The sequence below is a fragment of the Ovis canadensis genome, chromosome 2, assembly GCF_042477335.2.
Source record: "Ovis canadensis isolate MfBH-ARS-UI-01 breed Bighorn chromosome 2, ARS-UI_OviCan_v2, whole genome shotgun sequence".
Taxonomy (NCBI): domain Eukaryota; kingdom Metazoa; phylum Chordata; class Mammalia; order Artiodactyla; family Bovidae; genus Ovis; species Ovis canadensis.
In genome coordinates, this window is record NC_091246.1 from 60,792,917 (window position 1) to 60,801,844 (window position 8,928).

Consider the following 8,928-nt stretch of genomic DNA (forward strand, 5'->3'; position numbering starts at 1 on the left):
GGCAAAGTCTTGCAAGCTATACAAGGCCATTCAGAAAGAACACTGATTCAGTCATCTTTATTATAAAAATATTTAAAGCGTTAGATAGCTTCTCTAGTCATTAGAAGTTTAAATTATGTTCAGTATTCAGTTTAGTTAATAAATGTCTAAAGTATTTTAAATATTCACTCTTTTTTTTTTTTTTGGTCAACTAGGTGACTATGCTCCCCAGGGGACATCTTACAATGTCTGGAGATATTTTCAGTTATAACTAGACAGAGGGGACCAGTGGCATCCAGTGGGTTGAGCCAGGAACACTGCTACACAGCTTACAATGCACAGGACAATCCCAACAAGAAATTATCTGGCCCAATATGTCAGAAGTGCCATAGTGAAGGAACTCTGGTCTAAGCATACATGTATTTGCCACATATAGGCAACAAGGACATATGACAACCTTAAACCACGTCTCCTGTGTCAAAGCCAGTGTGTTTAAAAATACAGACAGACCCCAGGAGGAAACACCAGATTTATAAGAACAGTCATTTGGGAACTCCCTTTTTAAGACAGGGAGTAAGGCAGCTGACAGCTTGAACTAGAACTATAAATAAACAGTAACACAATTCCTTGGTTGGCCCATAAAAAGACTACTTTTGTCGGTGCAGGTGACCTAAGCTACATGTCACAGAAAACAGAAGTTGAGACTGAGAAATCACTTTCAATAGTATTGTTTCCTGCCATCTCATTTCAGAAAAATGTACAACATATATGTCATAGGTCAGAATTGTTCATTCACTTGAGAATGTGATCACCAGGTATACCAGTTTATAAGAGATTTGAAAACACAATGAATAAACCAAATTTGATTTGATTTCTTGTGTTTTAAGAAAGAAAAAAGCCAATATTTAAAATCACTTTTTACATTTTTTTTAAAAATAAAGTTTGTTCAATTATTGGGTAGGGAAGCTCTGGTCACACTGGGCTAGAATTCCTGTTCGATTAGAGGGAGAGAATGGCTGATACCTGCCCAGGTGTTGGCAGGTCACCTGGAACCAATTACAGTCCATTTAGCTCTCCCCATGAATTACCTACTTAGTTCCTGTAGATCTGTAGTGATTTTTTTTTTCTGGCCAAACCAAGCAACATGTGGAGATCTTTGTTTCCATATCAGGGATTGAACCAGTGGCCCCTGCAATGGAAACTCACAGAGACATAACCGCTGGACCACCAGGGAAGTCCCTAGATTTCATTTTGTACAGAGTTGATCCTGCTGGTGCTCAGTCACTAAATCACCTCTGATTCGACAATCTGGACTATAGCTCACCAGGAGATAGTTCATAGTTCTCAAGAGAAACAGTTCTTAGTGTTACGCAACAAAACTGCAAACGGAAAAGAACTAGAGGACTTTGGTGGTCCAGTGGTTAAGAATCCGCCTGCCAACGCAGGGGACACGGGTCAGCCTCCGGGTCCATAAGATCCCACATGCCTCAGAGCAACTAAGCCTGTTGTACCACAACTGCTGAGCCCATATGCCGCAACCACTGAAGCAAATGCTCCTCAGCATGAGAAGCTCCCAAAATGAGAAGCTCACACACTGCAACCAATGAGAAGCCCCTGCTGGTGCCAACCAGAGGAGGTCCCTGCAGCAACAAAGACCCACCATGGCCAAAAGTAATAAATAAGAAGTAACTAGTGACTGGAAGCTGTCCTATAGTTAATCGAGGATGAACTATATTTAATGAAGAATGAAATCCAATACGTGTTTACGGCCAAGGCTGAGAAGTTCCTTTCCAACATCAGGCTGAAGGAAAGGCCGAGAGGCACTGACTAGAACCTTCCAACCCTCACCATGAGATGGAAGGGGGAAAAAAATCAACTTCTTTTATCTACCAATAAAACTCTGTAAAAGTAAATTCACCGTGTGTTACCTTATTTTTAAACATGGAACAGTGTCTGAGAACTCCAAAGTTTCCCTGAAAGACCATCTTGAAGGCCTGCTAAAAATCCATGAAGGTTTAATTAAGCCACAGCAGAAAGCCATTTTCCTTAATCCCAGGCAGCGGGGTTGGAATTGCCTGGGTTCCTAGCAGTTAATTTACACTGATCTTTAAAAACCATTCAGCCCTCTTCCTCCCCTCTGTAAAACAAACCTGCCCTTCAGAACAGCTCTAAAAGGGGGGCAGGATGCCCAGAGAAGCTTACAACTAAGTGTCTGGGCAGATGCTCACCTAGACCTCACCAAATGCAGACCACAAAAAGCTGTGGCCTTGTTCTCATCTCCAGGCACCATACTTTCTCTGAACACTGTATATCCCCTCAATCTACCTCCTGTCCTACTACTTGTAAAATGAAGACTCTCTTCCCCCTAGAACGAAATAACAAAGCCAACAAGTGTGTAGGATGCCAGATGACAAGACTCACCTCCAACCGGGCAGCCCGCAAGGCCCAGCCTGGATGCACGGGCCACCTATCATCCACCGAAAAAGATGAGAAGTGTGTAGCAGGCTGGGGTGCCTGTGTTTTGCTCGGCATCCAGGAACAGAGCTGCAAGGCAGGGCGGAAAAGAGCTGTGAGGGAGAGCTTCTTCCACTCCAAAAAGCTAATCAACAAAAATTGGAAACATTTGAATCAGAAATTGGGCGCTAACAACACAAAACCAAAAAGAACCTAGGAAGGGAATATAATGCATTCAAGAACAATCACCTGTTTCACCACAGAGCCAGCAGTAGCAGCCCGCGTTCTAGACGTGGCGTGAAGCATGCAGAGCAAACAGGAAGGTGAGGAAACGCGTGAGGGCTTTGGAGCCCCTAGAGCAGCGTCTCTTTTCCAGTGGTTAGCCCCCAGGGTGAGTCATTTAACATCCCGGCGCAGGCTTCTTTATCAGTAAAATGGAGGTAATAAATACCTCTCCGCAAGGACACGGTTAGGATTATGCGAAGTTAAAGTCTCTGGCCCCCAAAGCACAACAGAGAGTAACTGTTCGCGCCCGGCCTCTCCATGCCCGCAGCCGCCAACTCCCGATTCCTAAGCTACTACTCGCTACGTGAACCAGGGGGAAAGACAGAAGAAACAAGTGGCTTCCAGGTGATACTGGGCACCAAAGTCCTAGCCCCAGGCTCCGCGAACCGGACGGAAGAGTTGGGTCGAGGCAGGGCGCTCTGCACCACCCCGGGTCCCGAACGCACAAGCTGGAAGCGGATTCCCACCGCGCATCCTCTTTCTCCTGCCCCGGCTCCGCGTCCACTTTCCCCGGAGGAGCTGACCCCACTCGCTGCAGCCGGGCCCTGGCTAAGTGGCGGCTTCCTCCTTCCCGCCTATCCTTCCCATTTCCTCCTCTCCAGCCAGGCAGCTGAGCAGGAAACCTGGTGGGGCGTTGGTTACCTGCAGCGAGCGCCTGGCCCGGAAGACGCTGGAGGGTGCTGGGCAGCACGGGGACGCTCTCGCCCGGCGCTGCTCCGCGCTAGGCTGACTGAGCTCTTGGCGCCGGAGGACCGCGCGGCCGGGTCTCGGGCCGCCCACCCTCGCGCCCCTGCGCCACGCCCCTGGGCCCGCCCCTCTAAGCCCCGCCCAGCGCATCCCTGCTTCGCAGACCTCTGCTGCCGTGGGCCTTCTGGCCCAAGTCAGCGCGCCCTCTGGGCATTTCGTTGTCTGGTGGAAGTGCTTGACTCTGCGTGCTTCCTCTTTCTCCTTCCTTACGTTGACTTGGGTTCTTAGTTGGGAGAACCGCTTAGGGACTGAGCACTTGAGTGGGGTCTTCAGAATTTTATTGCCCCTTCCTGGGAGGCAGGAACCGCGGGAAGCGCTTTTTTTATTTTAAAAATAGGGTTTATAACCAAAGGAAAAAAAAATTCCGGAGGTCTTTATATTGTGTTAAAATTAGATGTAACCATTGGGTTTGTTTGTTTTCCGTGATGAGAGATGTCTGCAGGGTCCTGTGGGTCTCCTGAACACAAGGCCTTTCGTGTCCCCCAGTTCTTTGTTTATAGGAAACAGCCTCCATTCAGCCTCCATGACCTTCCCTAAGTTCCACTGAGCAGATTCAAGCAGTTATTAAGACTAGGGAGAAACCATCAACAGCAGCCCTGGGGCAAGGTCCCTTTTCCTCATCAACAAATACACACACAATGTCTTTGAACTGTTCCATAAATACTGAAACATGGTATACTGCCCAGGAGCATTTAGATCGCAGAGCCATTAGACCTGAAGGTTGATGATGCTGACTTATTTCACCACAAATAAGTCTTAATTTTATTTAGGAATCTTCTTAAAATGCATTATGTGCAAGACCTAGAACAAGGAAAGGGAGCTCCTTGTTCATGAACCTCTAAGCCATGGTTTATATTTTTATCATGGAAACAAAAGTCTGAACCCAAAATATCTTCTGCAGATATACACGGCATGTACATATTGGTCAGAATTAGAGAAAAAGTAATTGCAACTTTTTTTCAACCTATTGCTAATCCAGATGACCTTTTTAACTAAAAGACAGTGATAATTTTAAATTCCTTAAGTCAAGCCATTGTGAAATCAATTATACTAAAACTCTAATACTGCATTATGAAATTAAATTCATAAATTTTATTAATTCAGTGTTTGAAACTAAGCCTGTCACTTCCACTAGATTAAACATGTTTCCTCCATCCTCACTTGACCAGTTTTTTTCTTACTGTGCTTTCAGCAAGAATATTTTCAGTTTTTTTTTTTTTAATTATCAATACTTAGCATTCCTATTTAGGGGAGCAGAATATGCCACCCCAAAACATGTCCCTTTGTCTTAAGAGTCATTTTAAACTCGTTATTTTTAAGAAATTTTAAACACAAGAAAAGCTCTGAAACCAAATTAAAGTTACTCTTGTGTGAAGATATTTTTATATATAAGAGAAATCATATATGACAACTTTGTAAGGGTGTCTCTCTCCCTGTACTAGGAAGAGGTAGTGTGGAAGTGTTAGTTGCTCAGTCGTGTCCAACTCTTTGCAACCCCATGGACTGTAGCCCAGCAGGTTCCTCTGTCCATGGGCTTCTCCAGGCCAGAATACTGGAGTGGGTTGCCATTCCCATCTCCAGGAGAACTTCCCAACCCAGGGATCGAACCCAGGTCTCCTGTATTGCAGGAGGATTCTTTACCCTCTGAGACACCAAGGAAACCCTACTGGGAAGAGGAAGAATGACAAACCTCTAAAAATTCTTATCAAAGCATTACAACACTCCTTTTGTTCACTGTGCTTTCTTATTTTTGATGACTATCTAAAGTGACTATACCCCACCCCACCCCACCCACATCTTCTTTCATCTTTAGCTGAAGATGGTATTTAAGGTGAGAGCTTAAACCAATTGGGAAAATTACTCAATTTTACCAGGCCTTTCTCAGTGAAGTGTAAGATACACAGCCAATTTTGAAGTCTTAATATGAAAAAAAATTTTTAGTATCTCATTTAAATGTATTTAAAAATATTAATTATAGATTGAAATGACAGTATTTTGGATATATTCTTTATAAAAGTATTTAAACATTTTTAATTAAAAGAGTGAATACAATTTGTTGCTAGTGTTACTGAACCAAACTTGGGTCTACTCAGCTATTTTGCAGCAAAATCAATTTACTGACACCAGTTTTGGTGAAGGAATGCACAGCATTTATTTACAGGGTGCCAAGCAAGGAAAACTGGCAGCCCATGATCAAAAGTCTCAGACTCCCTGACAGCCTTCAGGGCGGGGCTTTTAAAGAGACCATTTTGGGTGAGAGTTGCAGCTCATGGACTTTTTTCTGATAGGTCAGTGGTGCTGTTTGCAGAATCTTTATCATCAACATTCTGGTTCCCAGCAGTCTGGGGTCTACTGTTTCTGGTCAGCTTGTCAGCAGCATCCTGCACCTGGGTGGGTGGGGACCTTAGGTTCTTGACCACAACTCAAAGATATGTGTTAGGTCGTTCTTTGTATCCCTGGAGGAGGACCTAGGACTTTGTTTTATTGTTGCATGTTTTAGTGTTCCACTGTTGTTTTTTGCCTGCTTTCCCTCTGTTTCTGCATTCCCTCACTTTCCTAACTGCTTGAGTCTGCCCTTTGGCATACAGGACTAAAGCCTTTTCTACAAACGAGAAAGAAGCAACATGGAGGGGTTCTGTACCTGGGAAGGTCCCACAGGGTGGTGATCTGCTTCAATCCCCTCTTTGCTCGATACTCTTTGATCTTGAGGGAAACAGGGGCATGACAAGAAAGAGCATAAAGTTTTGAATAGAGAGGTTAGTCATAAACTTGACAAGCGAACCCCTTTTTAGGGGGCTTGGTTTCACTAGCATTACAGTTGCAACTTTGAATATATATTGCCAAGCTAGTTCTGTTGCCTAACACAATTTGTATAGTTTGTTCAGTTATATTGTAAACATTGATGAATTGATCATCTGACTTAATGTGTAGTATTCTTTTGTTAGGAAAATTCATTTCAAGATCCAGACAGTGAATTTATAAATTAACTTTTAGAATATATCTTTTTTGTCAGTTGGATGTGGCATATATCCTATGGATATAACCCACTTATTCTTAATTATCACAATAATTTATAATCCATCATAAATCTGTACAAGTTCAGAAAGTATTTCTGGATCTCTTAGAGGTTATAGCAGTTATTTTTATAGAGAATTTAAGAATTTAAGGAATTAAACATATAATGGAGGATTGAAAAAGCAGAAAGGGAAACATAGGCAGTAACAAAGAGATGCCCGTAACTGAGGGGAGCAGCTGCCACTGGTGGAGCTGGAGAGAGAAGTGTGGGGTTATCAGAAACTAAGAGCTGGAACAACGTTATGTGACAGCCCAGATGGGAGGGGAGTCTGGGGAAGAATGGATACATCTGTATATATGGCTGAGTCCCTTTGCTGTGCACCTGAAACTATCACAACGCTGTTGATCAGCTAGACTCCAATACAAAATAAAACGTGAAATAGAAGAAACTGAGAGCTGGGAGAATGCCCCTGAGGAGCAGCACTCAGACCTCTGAGGTTGAGGAGGGGAGTACCCAGCTGGACATGCTACTTCTGAAGGCAAGTGTTGAGGCCGGAAGAGAGGGTAGACTAAACATTGGAAAATTGGAAAATTGGAACCAACTGCCGCAGCCAGGTAAAAGAGCCACTGCTTGGTGACACTGGTGGGAATGATTGCCTGAATTGTTTTTCCCCACTAACCAAACAGCAAGGAGCAAATCCCTTCTCCCTCCACCAGCTCACTGCTCTGCTCGAGCGCCCCCTATTGGCAAAACCTTAAAGGAAAAGTCGTTGGCTTTGCTACACCCACAACATCACAGAAGAGTACAGAAGAATTGGCTTGAGTCACAAGATAACACCTTAATAACCAGCATGAGGAGTAAACTCATAACTACAAGTTTCAACTATTCTAATGTTATAGATGCAGGGTAGGTAGGTAGGTTGGTAGGTTTAGCCGCTCAGTCATGTCCAACTCTTGCGACCCCATGGACTGTAACCCACTAGGCTCCTCTGTCCCTTGGATTTCCCAGGCAAGAATACTGGAGTGAAATGCCATTTCCTTCTCCAGGGGATCTTCCTGATCCAGGGATCGAACCCAAGTCCCCTGACTGAGCCACATCTTAATAACCAGCATGAGGAGTAAACTCATAATTACAAGTTTTAACTATTCTAATATTATAGATGCAGGGAAGTGCTTATAAACAGAGCTGTTACAGTGATGACACTTCTGATACATTTTTTTAAAATATAATTAAACTGATTAAAAACACAATGCGAATAAGGAGACAGTATTAAAGTTAACTCAAACCCTGTGCTCTCGAAAGACAGTGGAGGTTTAAAAAGAAAACAAACCATCATCCCTTTTGTGTTTCAGGAAATAGCTTACTGCAAAGCACCACCACCTTTCCTCAAGTAACTTAGATAAAACTCACCCAGAACTCCCTATGATAAGACCAGACACAGAATCCTCCAAATTCCCTTCTTTGTCTCCTAAAATCAGTAGCTGAACTGTTTTTCCTGCTTACCTATCTGGACAAAATGCCTGCCCACTTGACTTTAGTTAGGCATTCTTCTTTCCCCAGTTTTTCTATCTTTCATTGACCCTCTGCCTAAGCTAACATTGAGAGGCAGGAAAGAACCCTAATTGCCCCTACCAAGAAGCCTCTTCCTGGGAATTCCCTGGAGGTGCAGGAGTTAGGACTCCATGCTTCCACTGGAAGGACAAGGGTTACATCCCTGGCTGGGGAGTGAAGAGCCTGCATGACACCTGATGGACATGGGGGGATGGAGGGGGAGCCCCTTCCTTTCCTGACCTCAAGGAAAACTTTTCCTGGTCAGTTGCCTGGTCAAGCCAGCTGTTCCTCTCTCTTTCATTCTAGCCTTGTTGACTCTCCCATGAAAGAAAGGCTCTTTGCTGCCTGACCTTTCAAAAGCTTGTAGAGCTTACAAATGGAGTACTCTCCATTATAATCTCCCCTCCCCCTAGTGCAATAAACCCCTTCTCTGAATTGCAATAATGCTTTTGAATCAAGTCTCCCCTTACCAAACCTGGGACTGGTTTCTGTTTGACAGTTTTCTGGTGCTATGACTTGGCTCAAAAACTATGGACCTCTACCTAACAAGGTAACAGTTCAGAGATTCGAGGAAACTGGTGAGTTCTGGAAACTTTGGTAAATTCAGGTCTTGAACGAGTGCTCTGGATTTCTTTGTTGTGCATGCTAAGTCGCTTCAGTTGTGTCCAACTCTTTCCAACCCCATGTACTGTAGCCCACCAGGCTCCTCTGTCCATGGGATTCTCCGTGCAAGAATGCTGGAGCGGGCTGCCATTTCCTTCAGGGGAGCTTCCTGACCCAGGAATTGAATCCATGCCTCTTTTGTCTCCTGCACTGGTAGGTGAGTTCTTTACCACTAGTGCCGCCGGGAAGCCCCTCTTGTTTGTTTGTCTGTTTTTAATTAATTTCTTTATTTT

At 44.1% G+C, this 8,928-nt stretch overlaps 1 protein-coding gene across 13 annotated transcripts in view; it reads right to left on the reverse strand.

Moving 5' to 3' along the window:
• The window catches only part of GCNT1 (glucosaminyl (N-acetyl) transferase 1), a 43,947-nt gene extending 40,318 nt beyond the window's left edge, over positions 1-3,629 (reverse strand). For 7 of the 13 annotated variants that reach the window (XM_069576311.1, XM_069576312.1, XM_069576319.1 and 4 more), the window contains exons 1-2: positions 3,361-3,613; positions 2,401-2,523 (exon numbers count right to left, since the gene is read on the reverse strand). The gene's annotated coding sequence lies outside the window, so the exon portion shown is untranslated. Of the gene's footprint in view, positions 1-1,907; positions 1,977-2,400; positions 2,579-2,682 lie in introns of all 13 variants that reach the window. The other 6 variants (XM_069576321.1, XM_069576320.1, XM_069576314.1 and 3 more) reach the window with 5 other exon arrangements.
• Positions 3,630-8,928: the final 5,299 nt, after the last annotated feature.